The following is a 23,454-nucleotide window of genomic DNA, read 5'->3' on the forward strand; positions in this document are numbered from 1 at the left end:
GGAAGTTGGTTCATCCTCACACAGAGTAAATTCAATTGCAATTCATCCACGTGGTGCACCCTTTGTTCTACTCCTGGATAAAGCAGAAGGGTAGCTAGCATCAGCGTGTAAACCCTCAACAGTTAGAAATCAGCCTCTAACACAGACATAAAAGTACAGTATCTGGATTTGTGGACAATGTTACGTAGAGTTTTGAGGTGCACTGCTTGTTCCTCCTTGCAGCAAACGACAACGTCCTCACACAGAAAGAAAAGGTTAAGAGGTGTTGAAGTTTTGGTTAGCAACTGTGTCAAATGTATACCGTATTTTCCGGAGTATAAGTCGCACCAGCCAAAAAATGCATAATAGAGAAAAAAAAAACATATATAAGTCACACTGGAGTATGAAATGCGGTTGCAAGTGTGAAAATAACAAACAATATCACATATAATTCGCTCCAGAGTATAAGTATATAAGTAGAAATATAAGTATAAATCGCACCCGAGCCAAAACTATGAAAAACACAGGCCAAGTCTTAATGCGTATACTCCGCAGACGCTGCTGGCAGAAATACACAGTCTGGCACTATGGCAAAACACACAGCGTATACAAATATAACGAGCGCCGCAATCAAAGTCTGCTCAGTTATTTCAAGGACACGCAAACCTTTCAGTGTGCAGAGCTACCGCACATGATATCCACCATCTTCCTCCTGGATTCTCGCCTTGTTTCAAATATGACTTAATGCGACACCATGTCCAGTAATAGGACGTATAATAATGGGTGTACTGGACACACAGAGGGGCCGACTGGCTGAGTCACACCAGAGTACACGTCCGGAGAAGGCAGAGGTCATAAAAGCGATTGACGATGCGCTTCATTAGCTTCACTTACAGCCACACAGTGCACAGTTAATCTCGCGAGGGCCGCTGTGTGTCCTTGACTGTTATGGATGAGCTTTTGCTAGGCTTGTGTCCCGGTTCCAGACATGTATGTGCTCAAAATGTTAATTACCCAGCAAGGTAACAAACACAGAAAAGCACTTGGCATTTTGTTAGCGTCGCTTTCTGAATACTGCTAAAAGTTGCAATGACACGGCACAACATTTTGCTCTTTCAATATTGTAGAATTGAGCCGAAGGGCAGTTTTGGTGGAAATATTTGCCTTTTAATTGTCAAAATAAAAATGATTTGACATGGTTTGAGCAAGGTTATGGCTTTCATCAGTAGCATACAAGTAAGTGGTGGTATTATTCAGATACACAGGACATAAATGATAAATGATCTTTATTTGGTCTCGGCCAGGGGTTTCCAAAGATTTCATGCTGGGACCCCCAAAACAACCATACAACCAACTCGGGACCCCCACAGTAAAATAGACGTTTGTAATAATTAGGCCCGAGCCCCAGCAGGGCGGAGGGCCTATTGCTCCCGCAACGCTGCCGAAGGCAGAGTTGCAACTGTCTTACCTGTCTTACCTATTTCCTTCAAAAACCCTCCTGGCATCGTCCCGTACGCGAGAATCCATGCCGCAGGCATGGGCCATTCTTGTATCTGCTCAAATCAATGGAAGTCTATGGGGAGTGGGCGGGGCATCCCGACGGAATAGGGAGTGACGAGCGCGTAAGCGCTCGTAATGATGATTCCACCCCATGGCGGCATCGGGAAGGCTTAGAGCTTTCAAACGATGTATAATTTGTTGTTATAGTGGAAACGGCTATATTGTTTTTGCTAAAAATATTATTATTATTATTATTATTATTATTTTTCTTGTTCTTCTTCAGCGCTTTGATCTCTAATTTGACCCCCTGAACATGCTCAAAAACTCACCAAACTTTGCCCAAAATTCAGAATCGGCGAAAAATTTTATTTTTTCTGGGCCATTTTTTTTTTCGTTAAAAAATGGCGCGATAGCGCCACCGACAAAAGTCAAAATACATTGCGCCTATGGGAGACGCCCCGAGGTCAACTTTGGCGTAAAGCTACGAAATTCGGGACACGCATTCCTCTTGTGAGGACGAACAAAAAAAATCATTGTGGCCACGCCCCCAGACTTACCCTATGGCCGCCATCTTCCTTTGAAAATGAAAATACGCTGTGTTAGTCATTTTGTTCACGTCAAACTTTGACGAACTCCTCCTAGGGCGTTTTGCCCACCGACTTCAAAATCGGCGTACGTCCTCTGGACAAGTGGGGCATCTAAAGTTATTCAATTTTTTGAGATACCTTTAACGGTCTGTGTGCGGCGCAGCCGCAAAGTTGGACAACTTATTTTGGAATATTGCAGATCTAAAAATTGCTCCCATTTGATCAAAACCAGTCCGATTAGGACCAAATTTTAATCAGTTGTTAAACTTTCTAGTTTGGACCAGTTTAGGCTGACAAAATTGAAATGGCCGCGATAGCGCCCCCTACAGAGTGACCTTTAAATTAACATTGAAGGTCAAAAATTAGTTTTACCAAAATTGTCTAAACTTTACCCAAAATTCTATTTTGCCGTCCCGATCACAAAAGCCAATCACAAAAATGCCTAAATTTTTACGGCGTAGTCGTAGCGATGACAGAAACCTCCCATGTTATCTCTATGGGAAAACCGCAAAATCTCTCAAATTACCACATTTTTATGTTTTACACTTCAACGAACTCCTCCTAGTGCGTTTTGCCCACCAACCTCAAAATCGGTGTACGTCCTCTAGACAAGTAGTGCATCTAAAGTTATCCAAATTTTAAGGATAACTTTTACGGTCTCTGTGCGACGGAGCCGCAAACGTTTCCCAGAATTCTGACTATTTGGCCTTCAGAGTGGCCTATAAACAATAGAGTTTTTCCAAATGACATGACATTTTGCACTAAATTCTAATTTGCCATCCTGATCATACAAGTATGAGAGCCAAAGTCATATTTTGTACGGCGTAACCGTAGCGATGACAGAAACATCCCATGTTATCCTTATGGGAAAATCATAGAATTGCTCAAATCACCACATTTTTACGCTTCACACTTTAACGAACTCCTCCTAGGGCGATTGTCCGATCAAGTTCATATTTGGAGAATATCATCTACACAAGCGGGGCATCAAAACTTATCCATATTTTGATTCTAAGTGCTACGGTCTCTGTGTGGCGGACCCGCAAATATATGTCAGAAATGGGAAAACAGCAAAATCTCTGAAATGTTCACATTTACGCTTCACACTTTGATGAACTCCTCTGTGGGCAATAGCTCGATCAAGCTCATATTTGGGGAAAATCATCTACACAAGCGGAGCATCAAAAGTTATCCATATTTTTATTCCAAGTGCTACGGTCTCTGTGCGGCGGCGCAGCAAATTTGACTGACACTTGTGTTCATTTGCACTGGATTGGCCATGTCCAACGTGTCGCCGTCTGTCAAGTTCTTTTTTTATTCAATACACAATAAGGGCGCCATCTTTATCAAGTCGAAAGCGCAGAGTCGGAAGGCCGGCGGCCCGCGAGGGCCGTTGGATGCCGCTTGCGGCTTTAATTTCAAGTTGTAAACCTTTTGAAATCAGGTTAATTTGCATTTATTTTAGCACTTTATTGTGTCATTTGACAAATATGACAACATCTTCCAAAACCCAGGGGGGATCCCAACCCCCAGTTTGGAAACCACTGGTTTAGGCTCAAAAGCATTTGCAAAGAAAATAGGTTTTATGACTCAGGCAAAGCAGTAATTACATGGAATAACATGGAAAGTGTGAACATATGTGTTTTTGATGAAACACTTGTTAGAGAGTAAATATTTGCCACCTGTGTGGCTTCATGTTGCTTTAGCTTCACTTGATCTAATTTAGGAAAAATCTCATATTCATGGGCCTTTTACGTTCTTAACAACTATTTGATTGATAAAAAAGAATAATTGTGAGATTAATTTATTAACAAATGAATCCCTCTACAATGTAGTGATTGAAAGTAATTGTAAAATATAGCCGCAAGCGGCAATGATCGGCCCTCGCCACGCCGCCGCCACACCGCCGCCACGCCGCAAGAGGAGGGGGCGCTAACGCGCCCCAATTGTCCTTTTATTACGCCTACTGCTGAATCTGTGACGCTGTCACATCTTCTCCCCTTTGTTTTACCATCAAAAAGCTATTTTATTTTGAATTCTTGGCAAAACACAGACACCGTGACTCTTTGAATGAAAATGTGGATAACTTTTGATGGTCCACCCCTGAAGATGAGTCTCACCAAATTTCAGGTTAATAGGGCTGACGCCCTGGGAGGAGTTTGTGAAAGTCTAAAGTGTAAACATGTTCTGGCGATTTCCCCATTGGAATAACATAAAAGGTTTCGGTCATCGTTACGGCAACGCCATAACAATTATGACATGGGTCTCATTGACTTTTTTGATGGGGATGCTGCAATTGAGTTGTGTGTCAAATTTCATATAATTTCGCAAAACTAAACATTTAACCTCCATATAAAATCTGTAGGGGGCGCTGTGGCTCCAAATTAATTTATTTCACTTCAAGTAGGTTTAGGGCAAAGAGTTTAACAACTGATTCTAATTTGACGCAATTCGGACTTTATCATCTGCGCAAACGGCAGAAATGTAAAATTTGGGAGATTTCTGAAATTCTTGCTACAGTTTGCGGCTTCGCCGCACAGAAACCGTGACAGATATCAATGTAATTTGGATAACTTTTGATGTCCCACTCCTCAGTAGCATTTTCACCAAATTTCAGCTTTTTAGGGCCAACGCCCTGGGAGGAGTTCGTAAAAGTACGACGTTTGGAAAAACTCTGAAGTCATGTTTAGCCATTTTTGAAGCAATATGGCCGACATTTGGTTGGGCGGACGGCGTTGCCGTAATAATATTTTTTACTTCTCTTGTCACCATCTACCTCTGCGCCAAATTTCATGATTCTACGATCAGATTTTTTTTGGGTCATTTCCCATCTCTCAATGCATTTTTGGTACATTTGGGGACGCTGACGCGCCAATTTTTTTTTATTTTAGAAAAGGGAAAGAGCCAGAATGTAGAGAGGCACGATTTTTAGAGGTGTGCAAATTTTTGTGACTTTTCCTCAATGTTCACTGGGTGAAAAATAGGGGGGTTGGTCCCGAGAAGAAAGAAAGAAGAAAGAATATTAAAGCCGCAAGCGGCATCCAACGGCCCTCGCGGGCCGCCGGCCTTCCGACTCTGCTCTCTGCATTTTACAGAGATGGCGCTAACGCAATTGTCTAAGAACTAAGACAGTGACACATTGGACATGTTCAATGCTGTGCTTAACCAGTGCAAATGAACACAAATGTCGGTCAAATGTGCAGCTCCAGCGCACAGAGACCGTGACACTTGGAATAAAAATATGGATAACTTTTGATGCTCCGCTTGTGTAGATTATTTTCCCAAAATATGAGCTTGATCGAGCTATTGCCCACAGAGGAGTTCATTAAAGTGTGAAGCATAAATGTGAACATTAAGGATTTGGCGTTTTTCCCATTTGTGACATATATTTGCGGCTCTACCGCACAGAGACCCTAGTACTTCAAATCAAAATATGGATAACTTTTGATGCCCCGCTTGTGTAGATGATTCTCCCCAAATATGAACTTGATTGGGTATTCACCCTAGGAGGAGTTTGTTAAAGTGTGAAGTGTAAAAATGTGGTCATTTTAGAGATTTTGCGGTTTCCCCATAGGGATAACATGGGATGTTTCTGTCATCGCTACGGCTACGCTTTACCAAATATGACTTTGGCTCCCATACTTTTAATTTGGGGATGGCAAATGAGAATTGTGTGCAAAATGTCATGTCATTTGGAAAAACTATTGTTTATAGGCCACTCTGAAGGCCAAATAGTCAGAATTCTGGGAAACGTTTGCGGCTCCGTCGCACAGAGACCGTAAAAGTTATCCTTAAAATTTGGATAACTTTAGATGCACCACTTGTCTAGAGGACGTACACCGATTTTGAGGTTGGTGGGCAAAACGCACTAGGAGGGGTTCGTTAAAGTGTAAAACATAAAAATGTGGTAATTTGAGAGATTTTGTGGTTTTCCCATAGGGATAACATGGGAGGTTTCTGTCATCGCTACAACTACGCCGTAAAAATCTAGGCATTTTTGTGATTGGCTTTTTTGATCGGGACGGCAAAATAAAATTTTGGGTAAAGTTTAGACAATTTTTGACCTTCAATGTTAATTTAAAGGTCACTCTGTAGGGGGCGCTATCGCGACCATTTCAATTTTGTCAGCCTAAACTGGTCAAAACTAGAAAGTTTAACAACTAATTAAAATTTGGTCCTAATCGGACTGGTTTTGATCAAATGGGAGCAATTTTTAGATCTGCAATATTCCAAAATAAGTTGTCCAACTTTGCGGCTGCGCCGCACACAGACCGTAAAAGGTATCTCAAAAAATTGGATAACTTTAGATGCCCCACTTGTCCAGAGGACGTACACCGATTTTGAAGTCGGTGGGCAAAACGCCCTAGGAGGAGTTTGTCAAAGTTTGACGTAAACAAAATGGCTAACTCAGCGTGTTTTCATTTTCAAAGGAAGATGGCGGCCATAGGGTAAGTCTGGGGGCGTGGCCACAATAATATTTTTTTTTTGTCCTCACGAGAGGAATGCGTGTCCCGAATTTCGTAGCTTTACGCCAAAGTTGACCTCGGGGCGTCTCCCATAGGCGCAATGTATTTTGACTTTTGTCGGTGGCGCTGTCGCGCCATTTTTTAACGAAAAAAAAAAATGGCCCAGAAAAAATCTAATTTTTCGCCGATTCTGAATTTTGGGCAAAGTTTGGTGAGTTTTTGAGCATGTTCAGGGGGTCAAATTAGAGATCAAAGCGCTGAAGAAGAACAAGAAAAATAAAAATAATATTAAAGCCGCAAGCGGCATCCAACGGCCCTCGCGGGCCGCCGGCCTTCCGACTCTGCGCTTTCGACTTGATAAAGATGGCGCCCTTATTGTGTGTTGAATTAAAAAAGAACTTGACAGACAGCGACACATTGGACATGGCCAATCCAGTGCAAATCAACACAAGTGTCAGTCAAATTTGCTGCGCCGCCGCACAGAGACCGTAGCACTTGGAATAAAAGTATGGATAACTTTTGATGCCCCGCTTGTGTAGATGATATTTCCCACAGTAAAGCTTGATCGGGCTATTGCCCACGGAGGAGTTTGTTAAAGTGTGAAGCGTAAATGTGAACATTTCAAGGATTTGGCGTTTTTCCCATTTGTGACAGTATATTTGCAGCTCCACGGCACAGAGACCGTACCACTTAAAATCAAAATATGACTAACTTTTGATGCCCCGTTTGTGTAGATGATTTTCCCCAAATATGAGCTTGATCGGGCAATCGCCCTAGGAGGAGTTCGTTAAAGTGTGAAGCGTAAAAATGTGGTCATTTTAGAGATTTCGCTGTTTTCCCATTTCTGACATATATTTGCGGGTCCGCCACACAGAGACCGTAGCACTTAGAATCAAAATATGGGTAAGTTTTGATGCCCCACTTGTGTAGATGATATTCTCCAAATATGAACTTGATCGGGCAATCGCCCTAGGAGGAGTTTGTTAAAGTGTGAAGCGTAAAAATGTGGTGATTTGAGCGATTCTACGATTTTCCCATAAGGATAACATGGGATGTTTCTGTCAACGCTACGGTTACGCCGTACAAAATATGACTTTGGCTCTCATACTTTTATGATCAGGATGGCAAATTAGAATTTTGTTCAAAATATCATGTCATTTGGAAAAACTCTATTGTTTATAGGCCACTCTGAAGGCCAAATAGTCAGAATTCTGGGAAACGTTTGCGGCTCCGTCGCACAGAGACCGTAAAAGTTATCCTTAAAATTTGGATAACTTTAGATGCCCCACTTGTCTAGAGGACGTACACCGATTTTGAGGTTGGTGGGCAAAACGCACTAGGAGGAGTTCGTTAAAGTGTGAAACATAAAAATGTGGATATTTGAGAGATTTTGCGGTTTTCCCATAGGGATAACATGGGAAGTTTCTGTCATCGCTACGACTACGCCGTAAAAATTAAGGCATTTGTCTGATAAGCTTTTTTGATCGGGACGGCAAAATAGAATTTTGGGTAAAGTTTAGAACATTTTGGTAAAACAAATTTTTGACCTTCAATGTTAATTTAAAGGTCACTCTGTAGGGGGCGCTATCGCGCCCATTTCAATTTTGTCATCATAAACTGGTCCAAACTAGAAAGTTTAACAACTGATTCAAATTTGGTCCTAATCGGACTTGTTTTGATCAAATGGGAGCAATTTTTAGATCTGCAATATCCCAAAATAAGTTGTCCAACTTTGCGGCTGCGCCGCACACAGACCGTAAAAGGTATCTCAAAAAATTGGATAACTTTAGATGCCCCACTTGTCCAGAGGATGTACGCTGATTTAGAAGTCGGTGGGCAAAACGCCCTAGGAGGAGTTCGTCAAAGTTTGACGTGAACAAAATGGCTAACACAGCGTGTTTTCATTTTCAAAAGGAAGATGGCGGCCATAGGGTAAGCCTTGGGGCGTGGCCACAATATATTTTTTTTTTGTCCTCACGAGAGGAATGCGTGTCCCGAATTTCGTAGCTTTACGCCAAAGTTGACCTCGGGGCTTCTCCCATAGGCGCAATGTATTTTGACTTTTGTCGGTGGCGCTGTCGCGCCATTTTTTAACGAAAAAGAAAAATGGCCCAGAAAAAAATCAAATTTTTCGCCGATTCTGAATTTTGGGCAAAGTTTGGTGAGTTTTTGAGCATGTTCAGGGGGTCAAATTAGAGATCAAAAAGCAGAAGAACAAGAAAAATAATAATAAATATAGCCGCAAGCGGCAATGATCGGCCCTCGCCACGCCGCCACCACGCCGCAAGAGGTGGGGGCGCTAACGCGCCCCAATTGTCCTTTTATTACGCCTACTGCTGAATCTGTGACGCTGTCACATCTTCTCCCCTTTGTTTTACCATCAAAAAGCAATTTTATTTAGAATTCTTGGCAAAATGTGCGGCTTTGCCGCACAGAGACCGTGATTCTTAGATTAAAATGTGGATAACTTTTGACGGTCCACCCCTGAAGATGAGTCTCACCAAATTTCAGGTTAATAGGGCTGACGCCCTAAGAGGAGTTCGTGAAAGTCTGCCAAAATTTAGTTGTGTGTCAAATTTCATATAATTTCGCAAAACTAAACATTTAACCTCCATATAAAATCTGTAGGGGGCGCTGTGGTGCCAAATTAATTTATTTCACTTCAAGTAGGTTTAGGGCAAAGAGTTTAACAACTGATTCTAATTTGACGCAATTCGGACTTTATCTGCGCAAACGGCAGAAATGTTACATTTGGGAGATTTCTGAAATTCTTGCTACAGTTTGCGGCTTCGCCGCACAGAGACCGTGACAGGTATCAATGTAATTTGGATAACTTTTGATGTCCCACTCCTCAGTAGCATTTTCACCAAATTTCAGTTTTTTAGGGCCAACGCCCTGGGAGGAGTTCGTAAAAGTACGACGTTTGGAAAAACTCCGAAGTCATGTTTAGCCATTTTTGAAGCAATATGGCCGACATTTGGTTGGGCGGACGGCGTTGCCGTAATAATATTTTTTACTTCTCTTGTCACCATCTACCTCTGCGCCAAATTTCATGATTCTACGATCAGATTTTTTTTGGGTCATTTCCCATCTCTCAATGCATTTTTGGTACATTTGGGGGCGCTGACACGCCAATTTTTTTTAATTTTAGAAAAAGGAAATAGCCAGAATGTAGAGAGGCACGATTTTTAGAGGTGTGCTATTTTTTGTGACTTTTCGTCAATGTTCACTGGGTGAAAAATAGGGGGGTTGGTCCCGAGAAGAAGAAGAAGAAAGAAAGAAATATAGCCGCAAGCGGCAATGATCGGCCCTCGCCACGCCGCCGCCACGCCGCCGCCACGCCGCCGCCACACCGCCGCCACGCCGCAAGAGGAGGGGGCGCTAACGCGCCCCAATTGTCCTTTTATTACGCCTACTGCTGAATCTGTGACGCTGTCACATCTTCTCCCCTTTGTTTTACCATCAAAAAGCAATTTTATTTTGAATTCTTGGCAAAATGTGCGGCTTTGCCGCACAGACACCGTGACTCTTTGAATGAAAATGTGGATAACTTTTGATGGTCTTGAAGATGAGTCTCACCAAATTTCAGGTTAATAGGGCTGACGCCCTGGGAGGAGTTTGTGAAAGTCTAAAGTGTAAACATGTTCTGGCGATTTCCCCATTGGAATAACATGAAAGGTTTCGGTCATCGTTACGGCAACGCCATAACAATTATGACATGAGTCATTGACTTTTTTGATGGGGATGCTAAAATTGAGTTGTGTGTCAAATTTCATATAATTTCGCAAAACTAAACATTTAACCTCCATATAAAATCTGTAGGGGGCGCTGTGGCGCCAAATGAATTTATTTCACTTCAAGTAGGTTTAGGGCAAAGAGTTTAACAACTGATTCTAATTTGACGCAATTCGGACTTTATCTGCGCAAACGGCAGAAATTTTAAATATGGGAGATTTCTGAAATTCTAGCTACAGTTTGCGGCTTCGCCGCACAGAGACCGTGAGAGGTATCAATGTAATTTGGATAACTTCTGATGTCCCACTCCTCAGTAGCATTTTCACCAAATTTCAGCTTTTTAGGGCCAACGCCCTGGGAGGAGTTCGTAAAAGTACGACGTTTGGAAAAACTCCGAAGTCATGTTTAGCCATTTTTGAAGCAATATGGCCGACATTTGGTTGGGCGGACGGCGTTGCCGTAATAATATTTTTTACTTCTCTTGTCACCATCTACCTCTGCGCCAAATTTCATGATTCTACGATCAGATTTTTTTTGGGTCATTTCCCTTCTCTCAATGCATTTTTGGTACATTTGGGGGCGCTGACGCGCCAATTTTTTTTATTTTAGAAAAGGGAAATAGCCAGAATGTAGAGAGGCACGATTTTTAGAGGTGTGAACATTTTTGTGACTTTTCGTCAATGTTCACTGGGTGAAAAATAGGGGGGTTGGTCCCGAGAAGAAGAAGAAGAAGAAGAAGAAAGAAATATAGCCGCAAGCGGCAATGATCGGCCCTCGCCACGCTGCCGCCACACCGCCGCCACGCCGCAAGAGGAGGGGGCGCTAACGCGCCCCAATTGTCCTTTTATTACGCCTACTGCTGAATCTGTGACGCTGTCACATCTTCTCCCCTTTGTTTTACCATCAAAAAGCTATTTTATTTTGAATTCTTGGCAAAATGTGCGGCTTTGCCGCACAGACACCGTGACTCTTTGAATGAAAATGTGGATAACTTTTGATGGTCCACCCCTGAAGATGAGTCCCACCAAATTTCAGGTTAATAGGGCTGACGCCCTGGGAGGAGTTTGTGAAAGTCTAAAGTGTAAACATGTTCTGGCGATTTCCCCATTGGAATAACATGAAAGGTTTCGGTCATCGTTGGGCAACGCCATAACAATTATGACATGGGTCTCATTGACTTTTTTGATGGGGATGCTAAAATTGAGTTGTGTGTCAAATTTCATATAATTTCGCAAAACTAAACATTTAACCTCCATATAAAATCTGTAGGGGGCGCTGTGGCGCCAAATGAATTTATTTCACTTCAAGTAGGTTTAGGGCAAAGAGTTTAACAACTGATTCTAATTTGATGCAATTCGGACTTTATCTGCGCAAACGGCAGAAATTTTAAATATGGGAGATTTCTGAAATTTTAGTTACAGTTTGCGGCTTCGCCGCACAGAGACCGTGAGAGGTATCAATGTAATTTGGATAACTTTTGATGTCCCACTCCTCAGTAGCATTTTCACCAAATTTCAGCTTTTTAGGGCCAACGCCCTGGGAGGAGTTCGTAAAAGTACGACGTTTGGAAAAACTCCGAAGTCATGTTTAGCCATTTTTGAAGCAATATGGCCGACATTTGGTTCGGGGGACGGCGTTGCCGTAATAATATTTTTTACTTCTCTTGTCACCATCTACCTCTGCGCCAAATTTCATGATTCTACGATCAGATTTTTTTTGGGTCATTTCCCATCTCTCAATGCATTTTTGGTACATTTGGTGGCGCTGACGCGCCAATTTTTTTATTTTAGAAAAGGGAAATAGCCAGAATGTAGAGAGGCACGATTTTTAGAGGTGTGCAAATTTTTGTGACTTTTCGTCAATGTTCACTGGGTGAAAAATAGGGGGGTTGGTCCCGAGAAGAAGAAGAAGAAGAAGAAAGAAAGAAAGAAAGAAAGAATAATATTCCGATGCGAAAACAATGTTTCCCATTTTTCAAATATCATAAACTATACATTTTCGGAAAGCGCTCGCGCTTTCCTACCTCATGGTGTGGGTCCCTGGTCACTGACGGGTACTTTCGATAATTTTGAGTGGGCTCCGCCCACTTTGTGTTTTTGGCCCTCTATACAGTAATAATGTTCAATTTTTGCATTACATGCTTATATGCACGGAACATGCAAGAGATGGGGAACGTATTCGTGAGCTACTTAGCGCAAATGAGTGCTTTATATGTAAAGTGCTCGTTTAGTGCGAACTTTTGCACGGGCTTCGCCCGTTTACAACGGTAATGTTCCATTTTCCTACAACTAATTAGTATGCACGGGGCGTGCATGAGTGGAGGAGTGCGTTAGTGAGTGTTTGGAAGTGGGCGAGCGCTTCGCGCTCGATTTCGTGCGCACTACGTGCGCACTTTCGCAGCCGTGCTTCGCACGGCCTTACGAGATTAATAGGCCTCTCGCCAGCTTGTGGCGCTCGGGCCTAATAAAAATAATAATATTTTTAGCAAAAACAATATAGCCGTTTCGACTATAACAACAAATGATACATCGTTTGAAAGCTCTAAGCCTTCCCGATGCCGCCATGGGGTGGAATCATCATTACGAGCGCTTACGCGCTCGTCACTCCCTATTCCCTCGGGATGCCCCGCCCACTCCCCATAGACTTCCATTGATTTGAGCAGATACAAGCATGGCCCATGCCTGCGCCATGGATTCTCGCGTACGGAACGATGCCAGGAGGGTTTTTGGAGGAATGCAGCGCTTTGCGCTGCTGTTGTCAACAATTAGTGAATGGGCTACGCCCATTCACTAATTGTTGACTATTTCTGTCATAGCAGGAGTAAGTATGCATGATCCATGCCTTCGGCATGGGCTAGTTCACTGTACTTGCCAGGGGCGACGGGGTACCAAACATGCGGGCTGCGCGGTCGTCATCTCAATGTAAAGTGCTCGTTTAGTGCGCACTTTTGCACGGGCTTCGCCCGTTTACAACGGTAATGTTCCATTTTCCTACTACTAATTAGTATGCACGGGGCGTGCATGAGTGAAGGAGTGCGTTAGTGAGTGTTTGGAAGTGGGCGAGCGCTTCGCGCTCGATTTCATGCGCACTACGTGCGCACTTTCGCAGCCGTGCTTCGCACGGCCTTACGAGTTTAATAGGCCTCTCGCCAGCTTGTGGCGCTCGGGCCTAATTAAAAACAATCCTCAAGTACAAGACTGATGGTGGATTTGATTTGTTTGTTTGTTGACTTTCCTAACTTGTTTGTAACAAAACACTAATCTGTGCAAACATTTAAAATGTTTTCGTCAAAGCAGAAGAGTGTGGATGTGAGGTCTAGTGTTGTGTCTGACCTCAGCTGCTCCAACAGCACAGCACGAAAAAGCCCAGAGTGATTTGGGCACACGGCCTGATGGATGTCATCTCTGCTCCTGAACCCCGTCACTCACAGCAACAGCCAAACGTTCACCATTAACCAGGCCCGGGTGCAGAGCAAACTGACCGAGGGTGCAGCCGAGTTTCAAAGAGGATTATACTCTTCCATTAAGTGTCATTATTTAACACATCTTAAATGAGGGTGCAAACACTGTACAATGAGGCTGCAATGTACTCTTTCCCCCCCTGTAATAAATGATCAATGTCTTATCTAGTTGTAGGTTTTCATATTCTATTTCCACATACAGACAGACAGACAGACAGACAGACAGACAGACAGACAGACAGACAGACAGACAGACATACGGTATTTCATTTACTCTTCCAATCTGACTCTAACTCTAGAGCTGAGTGACAAACTAAAAAAATCATAAAAAAGCTATTGTTGTTTTGGAGATATGCAAAATTAGAATATCAAGTACCATATATAAATCAAACAACATCTTCTGTAATTTCCCAAACAAAGGGTATAAAGTGATAATTCTGCCCTTTTGTGGTAAAAATTAATTGTGCAATACATGAACCTCAAACAAAGACCTTTACAGGCACATTTTAGCACATTCCTGATTGAATGCCAAAAATATAGTTTGAATATGTCATTTAAAATTAGTATTAGGGTTGTCAAATTGAAAAAAAATCTGATACTAATCGATATTAAAATGAAAAAAATTACAAACCCAACACAAATTTGACCTTTCCTGAACTGTTTTAGAATGATGTCAGTGTAATCCCTCATTTTGTCCAGGAGGGTTCCATTGGAGAAAAAGATTCAGTTGTAGTGTCATCTGACGTTTCGACTCCCAACCAAGAGTCATTTTCAATCTGCGAATCAAGACCGGGAACTCAGATATTTATCCTACTCTGGGTAGGCAGGGACTACCGTCCAGAGTCCAGATGACTACAACTGAATCTTTTTCTATGTTTTAGAATGATCTTGATATTTATCAGAACTAGAACAAGACCACATGGCAAGTACTATTACTTTGTTTAGTATTAGTAAATTACATTTTTAAAAAGTGTCTTTGTGTATCATCATTGTGGTGTCAAAAACTGTATCTGGCCTATTCCTTACATCCAAACCGACTTTGATATTTTAGTATTGTGACTTGTGCTTTTCAAGCAAAACTATTTGCTAATATACTAAAAAAAAAAACACACAAACTGAACTGTGATAACCAGATGCATGTGTCTCGACTCGAGTCTTTAAATGCAATCAATTTAACCTCCTCCCTTGACATTTGGCTGATTTGATTGTGATGACAGCTGCTGGATTTGATATTGCATTTAATAAAAAGTGTAATAATTGACAAGACAGCTTTGACAACATGCCTTCACGTCTTATCACTGCACAAGGTTCACTACATGGCATTGATTTATTTGATTTTATGGGCGCCAGTGTGACAATTGATTAAAGTTACATCAACTAGAAAGATTTACGATCTATAAGGTCTCAAAACGATTGCTAACCAGGCAGAAGTATACGAGCGAGTAGGTAAAAGCAACATCTCCTGGACTAGAGTACTGTTCCGTTGTGTTTGCATCTATAGACCAACATTAAACGCAATACAACATTCATTCTGTAGTAGCCAGAGCTCAAGCAGTGGCTGACAGCGACACTAAAGTAAAAATCAAGCAAGTCATGAAAAATAAAATGATGGAGGATAAAAGCGCACACTTAAAACAGCCCTAGATTTTTTTCTGTTAAAAGATAAATGTGCCCTAAATTATAGATGTTTTTAGTTTTTTTAAAGCAGCGTTTTAAAGCCTACCGCAATTTCAGTGGGATTACGTGGTCTGTCTGCTCAACTTTACGTGACCATGATGAATTACCAGTAAACATCCTCCACCCAGACCAATGATAAGTAATAAAGTAACTCAGAAAACTGCAGAAATACGTTGGCGGAGAGCAGACGAGCAAGCGAGACTCCATTACAGTAGCATAACGTAGCTCTTTGACAATTACAGAACCAAATAGTCACCAAAATCCAATCATTTACAGCGCTCTTTAGCTTTCAACACCACATTCTGTCAATAGATAGCTGAATAGGTTGGTCAATCGCCTCCTCGCATAGCTGTACTGTTCCTGTCGATTCTCCATTTTCGCGTATCGAGTTGTATCTAGGCCAATGTATCCTCGCACACACAGGCCCGACACGCACGCACTGGAAGACAGATCTCTCTTCACTTGTGCACCTGCTTTGGGCTCCACAGTAACGCGAGAGGCCAAACCTATAAACATGAAGCAGTGGACACGGAGAAAGCGTTACAACGATGAGGCGCGTTCCACCCCCTCTCGCCATAGCAACTACAATTCACTCCACAAGATTTTCCCCTTTCATAGAACCCGATGCCCAGGAATAACTGCAATTCTACGGGTCGTAAATACACTTTAGAGAACTGTGGAAAATACGCAGTGCGCGGCAATGTCTCACAGTCTCCGAAAATGCTTAAAAGGAAAAAATGTGTATCTTAACATTGCTTGAAGCCATAACAAGAGCAAAGATCCCCACATCGAGCCTTTGTTTTGATCTCGCAATGGTAGAAATGCACTTGAACTAGAGATTCTAAACTGTACAACACTTTGAACCACAACATCTTCATATCGACTAGTTTGGTCGCAATTTCACCTTAAGCAATCAGTAAGCAAAATGACAACTCGGTAACTTATTGTAACCAACTCATGAGGAATAAAAAAAAAAAACTCAAATATATGAAGAAGATTACAGACATTTCCAAAGTGTACATATTCAGAGAAGTCCCTAAGTTGGACCTACCTGTGTCAGGGTGGCGAGAACAATAATCAGAATAGAGTTCTTGAACTAGCTCCAGTGAAACAGCTGTGCTCACAGGGAAGTGCCCAAGAAAAGAGAAGTATTTTTTGTCGCAGGTTAAAGGCACAGTGGGTAGCAGCCAGATTACATTTCACCCAGTGTGAATATTTCAAGAGCACTTCTCCGCCGCTTCAGTCAACCATGGCAAAAGAAGAAGCGTTAAAGGTTATGACTAATTGTGTGCACTTTTCAAAACATAAAAATGGAACAAAATATGACCTTTGTTTCTGAAGTAGCAGCAGTGTCTGTGTTCGGAAGCTGAGCCTGCCGGAATGCAGACAGGTACATTCAGCGCTCAGGGACAGGAGACGACACCAGGATGAGAGGTGTCCTAAGATATCACATTCCCCAAGAGAAAGAGTGTCTGAAATGCATGTCCATGTGCTTCCTCACAGGTCCAATGCAAAGTAAGATAAGCAAATACTGCAGCAATCAAAATATGGGATGTGGCCAGGCAAGCCAAATAAAGCAATGCATTATGGTTATCAATAAGCGTCCTATTTAGGTGTGAGCCATCTATCGGGACAGTTTCAAAACTATCCACGTTAATCCACAACTTTTTCTCACCTGACAAACTGAAGTGGGCCAGGCTTTTTGAGAATATCAGACGTCTGCCTTAAGAACTCACCTGAAGCTCTACACTGCCATCTAGTGGAAATATGTTGTAAATACATGGATGTGCTCACCGGTTGTATAACTTAACAGCAGAAATATTATGAAGTGGAAGACTTGCAGACTTCTTGTGGGTATCTCCAAAGGTAATTGCTAAATGAGTTCATCTGGAACAGCACAAACCACATACAAGCCTAGTCCTACCTGACAACACTTGGGAGAAGCATGAAGGGGCCAGTTGTTGAATGTGGAGTAATTTCTCTTTCGGGGTAACCTTTGGTAGCCTGCAAAGTAAACAGTCAAGTATGAGAAACAGTACCATAAACATTAACAAATATAAAATTGACGAGAACTTTGAGTAATGTTGTGTAGTTGTTGCTTTGCCTATGTGATGCATGAGGAAAGATAAGGACAGTGTGTCTTCATCAGGATGCAGGGCCATTCTGTCTGTGCTCTGTTGAGGCGCTGACCTGGATTTACAAAGGCACTAGAAAACACTTCATGGACAGAATACCAAAGTGACCTTTAGCAGAACAATCTTCTGCTAGATCAGCACAAACTACACTTACTTTTGACTCTTTCTTATAATGCATATGTTGGCCAGATGAACGACCACCACAAAAGGAAACAATTCAATTGAACTTTTTTTTTGTAAGAAAGAACTTTCTCCTCTCCTTGAACCGACACCTTAACGTGGTGGAGGGGTTTGAGTGCCCGAATGATCCCGGGAGCTATGTTGTCCGGGGCTTCATGCCCCTGGTAGGGTCTCCCAAGGCAAACAGGTCCTAGGTGACGGGTCAGACAAAGATCGGTTCAGAAGCCTCTTATGACGACGACACGAACAAGGCCGTTTACGTCGCCCGGATCGGCGTCACCGGGGCCCCATCCTGGAGCCAGGCCTGGGATGGGTGCTCCATGGCGAGCGCCTGGTGGCCGGGTCTTACCCCACGGGGCCCGGCCGGGCACAGCCCGAAAGAGCGACGTGGGGCCGCCCTCCCGTGGGCCCACCACCCGCAGGAGGATCCATAAGGGGCCGGTGCAGAGAGATCTGGGCGGCAGTCGACGGCAGGGGCCTCGGCGACCAGATCTCCAGACACAGAGACTAACTCTGGGGACATGGAATGTCACCTCGCTGGGGGGGAAAGAGCCTGAGCTTGTGCGGGAGGTTGAGCGATACCAACTAGATATAGTCGGCCTCACCTCCACGCACAGTTTGGGCTCTGGAACCCATCTCCTCGAGAGGGGCTGGACGCTCCACTTCTCTGGTGTTGCCCGCGGGGAGAGGCGGCGGGCTGGTGTGGGCTTGCTGATAGCCCCTCAGCTCAGCCGCCACGTGTTGGAGTTTACCCCGGTGAACGAGAGGGTCGCGTCCCTCCGCCTTCGGGTGGGGGACAGGTCTCTCACTGTTGTGGCGGCCTACGGGCCGAACAGCAGTGCAGAGTACCCGGCCTTCTTGGAGTCCTTGGGAGGGGTACTGGACAGTGCACCGACCGGGGACTCCGTTGTTCTACTGGGGGACTTCAACGCCCACGTGGGCAATGAGAGTGACACCTGGAGAGGGGTGATCGGGAAGAACGGCTTCCCCGATCTGAACCCGAGCGGTGTTCAGTTATTGGACTTCTGTGCTAGCCACGGATTGTCCATAACAAACACCATGTTCAAGCACAAGGGTGTCCATCAGTGCACATGGCACCAGGACACCCTAGGCCGGAGGTCAATGATCGACTTTGTTGTCGTGTCATCAGACCTCCAGCCGCGTGTTTTGGACACTCGGGTGAAGAGAGGGGCAGAGTTGTCAACCGATCACCACCTGGTGGTGAGTTGGATCCGCTGGCGGAGGAGGAAGCCGGACAGACTTGGCAGACCCAAGCGCATTGTGAGGGTCTGTTGGGAACGTCTTGTGGAGCCCTCTGTCAGTAGGGTATTCAACTCGCACCTCCGGGAGAGCTTCTCCCATGTCCCGGGGGAGGTTGGGGACATTGAGTCCGAGTAGACCATGTTCTCCGCCTCCATTGTTGATGCGGCTGCTCGGAGTTGTGGTCGCAAGGTCTCCGGTGCCTGTCGTGGCGGCAACCCCCGAACCCGGTGGTGGACACCGGAAGTAAGGGATGCCGTCAGACTGAAGAAGGAGGCCTATCAGGCCACTCTGGCTTGTAGGTCTCCGGAGGTCATCGACGGGTATCGGCAGGCCAAGCGAGCCGCGGCTCGTGCTGTCGCAGAGGCAAAAACCCGGGCCTGGGAGGAGTTCGGGGAGGCCATGGAGGAGGACTATCGGTCGGCACCAAAGAAATTCTGGCAAACCGTCCGGCGCCTCAGGAGGGGGAAGCAGTGTCTCACCAACACCGTTTACGGTGCGGGTGGAGGCCTGCTGACCTCAACTGGGGATGTCGTCGGACGGTGGAAGGAATACTTTGAGGATCTCCTTAATCCCTCAGTCACGTCTTCTGAAGAGGAAGTAGAGACCGGGGACTCGGAGGCTGGCTCATCCATCACCCAAGCTGAAGTCACTGAGGTTGTTCGCAAACTCCTCGGTGGCAGGGCTCCGGGGGTGGATGAGATCCGCCCTGAGTACCTAAAGTATCTGGATGTTGTAGGACTGTCTTGGTTGACACGTCTCTGCAACATCGCGTGGCGTTCGGGGACCGTGCCTCCGGACTGGCAGACCGGGGTGGTGGTCCCTCTGTTCAAGAAGGGGGACCGGAGGGTGTGTTCCAACTACAGAGGGATCCCACTCCTCAGCCTCCCGGGTAAGGTCTATTCCAAGGTACTGGAGAGGAGAATCCGACCGATAGTCGAACCTCGGATTCAGGAGGAGCAGAGTGGTTTTCGTCTCGGTCGTGGAACACTGGACCAGCTCTATACCCTCCATCGGGTGCTCGAGGGCTCATGGGAGTTTGCCCAACCAGTCCACATGTGCTTTGTGGATCTGGAGAAGGCTTTCGACCGTGTCCCTCGGGGTGTCCTTTGGGGGGTGCTCCAGGAGTACGGGGTCCGGGGCCCTTTGCTCAGGGCTGTCCGGTCCCTGTATGACCGGAGCAGGAGCTGTGTTCGCATTGGCGGCAGTAAGTCAGACCTGTTCCCAGTGCATGTTGGACTCCGCCAGGGCTGCCCTTTGTCACCGGTTCTGTTCATAATTTTTATGGACAGAATTTCTAGGCGCAGTCAGGGGTCGGAGGGTGTCCGGTTTGGGGACCACAGGATCTCATCTCTGCTGTTTGCAGACGATGTTGTCCTGATGGCTCCATCAAACCCGGACCTGCAACATGCACTGGGACGGTTTGCAGCCGAGTGTGAAGCGGCTGGGATGAGAATCAGCACCTCCAAATCCGAGGCCATGGTTCTCGACCGGAAAAAGGTGGCTTGCCCTCTCCAGGTGGGTGGGGTGTCCTTGCCCCAAGTGGAGGAGTTCAAGTATCTCGGGGTCTTGTTCACGAGTGAGGGTAGGTAGGAGCGTGAGATCGACAGGCGGATCGGTGCAGCGGCTGCAGTGATGCAGTCGCTGCATCGGACCGTTGTGGTAAAGAGGGAGCTGAGCCGAAAGGCAAAGCTCTCTATTTACCGGTCGGTCTACGTTCCTGCCCTCACCTATGGTCATGAGCTTTGGGTAGTGACCGAAAGAACAAGATCGCGGATACAAGCGGTCAAAATGAGTTTCCTCCGCCGTGTGGCTGGGCGCTCCCTTAGAGATAAGGTGAGGAGCTCGGCCACACGGGGGGAGCTCGGAGTAGAGCCGCTGCTCCTCCACGTCGAGAGGAGCCAGCTGAGGTGGCTCGGGCATCTGTTTCGGATGCCTCCTGGGCGCCTCCCTCGGGAGGTGTTTCAGGCATGTCCCACCGGGAAGAGGCCCCGGGGAAGACCCAGGACACGCTGGAGAGACTATGTCTCTCGGCTGGCCTGGGAACGCCTCGGGATCCCCCCGGAGGAGTTAGAGGAAGTGTCTGGGGAGAAGGAAGTCTGGGAGTCCCTGCTCAGACTGCTGCCCCCGCGACCCGGCCCCGGATAAAGCGGCAGAAGATGGATGGATGGATGGATGGAAAGAACTTTCTGTGAACTCACCTTTTATGGCCAGTACACCAAAACAGAAGTTTAGGAAATTGATCTTTCCTTGAGAGTTTGGGTCCAAACATTCGACTAACTTCCTCGCCTAGAGGTAAGAGAGAAGAGGCATAACATTAGGCAATATGCTTCATCATGTTATTCACATGTATACATAAGCGGTATTTGTACCATGTGGTTGGAAACTACCCTGAAACATGAGGGTATGGGTACGAATGACACACTCTGCTGCTGTTAGATCCGTATATACACAATAGGTTTAATAATTACTTATAAATGTTACCTATGACCAGAGAAAGTCTTGAAAGTGCCTCTTTTCTGAGCACTCCACAGCCACACTGAATAATGCACAAGCTTCACCCACAGCTTTCAGCCCTAGCGACACTAAATTTAGCAAATGGGACCACCATGGGGTGCTGAAGGTGGAAAAGAGAGGGTATCGCTGCATCAAGAATAACTAAATGATTCAAATGGCTTCAAAAATAAATCTGTGTCAAAGTGATTTAGGTTTTTAGCAACAGAGCTTCAAAAAGCTTTAAAATGTGATATGGCTTGGCGTGCTGATATCAAAGGAGAAAAGAAGGAACTTGGCCAAAGAATATACCACAACAGAACAATAAGGCATCATTATGGGTGTTTGGATAAGTCTGTATAAATTAAACAATCAATTATGAAGAGATGTTTCTAATTAGACTTTCTGGGATGATAAAACAAGGAACAAATCAAAGAAAGAGTGTGAAACATAACGTGCAGTACTCAGACATGTGAAGCGTATTTGCATTGTTTTTTTTCCATATGATCCCATTTCTCAGGTCGGTGAGGGCGTCCCACAGGGGCTAATCAGTGTCTCTGTTTTGTTCCCGCTGACGAGCTGTACAACACAAGGGAGACAATCAGCCATAACAGCTACTTGCAGGAAAAGAACCAACACAAAGCATTTTGGAAGGACCACTTTGACACAGAGCTGCACAATGTATCACAATCAAGTCAAAATCACACTTTCAATTGCCAACAATTCTGGGGGGATCAGAATGGCCACAACAAATACCAAAATATCCTGATCTAAGTGGTCAAATAAATGGCTGACTCACCTTATCCTACCTACACTAAAGGCCTAAGACAGGGTCCAAACTATGACCGACCTGGGGGCCAAATGTGATCCACAGACTCATTTTGTTGGACCTCAGGCCCTAATCTGGCAGCAAATGTAATTCTATGCACTAACACTATAACCTCAATACCATCACATTGCATTGAGACGCAGACCTAAAATTTATGTTTCAAGTTTCATTAAATGCATGGTGGTTGAGTGGTTAAAGCAGCAAGACATATGCCAGGCTCTGTACAGCCGGCCTAATGTCAGGGGTTCAATTCCCGGCATAGACAATTTGCTCAATGTCCTCCTTTCAGCCAAAACACCCTTTTAAAAGAATAAGTGCAATGGCTCTGTAAAGTATGTAAAATGCACTTATATGAATAACTCATTGTATTTGCCATAATGAATACAATAAGATGCCGTAGTATGCGCCCTCCTCTTTGAATATATTTAAAAATAAAGCCCTCAATGTAAAAAGTGCCTTTTAATGTTCAGTTTGAGACAATCAACGCACACAATGATTTATTTAAGAGAATTCACTATTTTGTGCACTTTGAGTCTTAAACATTAGGACACGTAATGAGCGGTGATAAATTCAATGTAGATCTATATGATGCATTCATTCTGCGCCTCCATGGAAACGCAGGGGCTTTAGTTTAGATGAACTCTACTTGTACCACACGTCCTCACCTGCTCCCGCGGGCCAAACCCAGACGCCAACTTATCCAAGTGCTGAGTGCGGACAAAACCCTCCTGATCCGGCGCGAGGATGTCAAAGACTTGTTCCAGTGTCCTCAGAAGTGTCCGCGGGCTTTGGGGTCTTCGTCTGAAGGAACTGTCCATGCTCTACAGGCCGCGCTCAGGTGTTTGACCTGTATCATGACAACACGAGCACGAGGATGCTGAGACTGAAGCTGAGCGCGAGACGGGTTTACCCGGAAGTAAGAATGACTCACATCTAATCACAAAGCAAAACCACACAAGCTGTACGGTGTTTTTTTTAATTATTATTATTTTTAATATAATGAATATACTTTTATAGTTTGGAATTGAATACTTGTTACTTGTTTGTTTATTTCTTTCTTTAATTTGTATTAGTATTATTGTTGACAAGCTTTAGTGATCCACAGGTACACGTGCTCACAATGGTGCTCACACAATGACAAAGAAAGGGGGGA

The 23,454-nt window shown here is 44.6% G+C and overlaps 1 protein-coding gene across 2 annotated transcripts in view; it reads right to left on the reverse strand.

The window, feature by feature from the left end:
* rab11fip4b (RAB11 family interacting protein 4 (class II) b) overlaps window positions 1-21,264 on the reverse strand; it is a 41,520-nt gene extending 20,256 nt beyond the window's left edge. The window contains exons 1-2 of one of the 2 annotated variants that reach the window (XM_072463174.1): window positions 21,181-21,264; window positions 17,329-17,408 (exon numbers count right to left, since the gene is read on the reverse strand). The gene's annotated coding sequence lies outside the window, so the exon portion shown is untranslated. Of the gene's footprint in view, window positions 1-16,455; window positions 16,593-17,328; window positions 17,409-21,180 lie in introns of those variants that run through there. The other variant, XM_072463173.1, reaches the window with a different exon arrangement.
* Between the last annotated feature and the right edge of the window lie 2,190 nt (window positions 21,265-23,454).

Source organism: Eucyclogobius newberryi, unplaced genomic scaffold, assembly GCF_026437365.1.
Source record: "Eucyclogobius newberryi isolate DKJ021-1_F unplaced genomic scaffold, fEucNew1.0.hap1 SCAF_4, whole genome shotgun sequence".
In the NCBI taxonomy this organism is placed as follows: domain Eukaryota; kingdom Metazoa; phylum Chordata; class Actinopteri; order Gobiiformes; family Gobiidae; genus Eucyclogobius; species Eucyclogobius newberryi.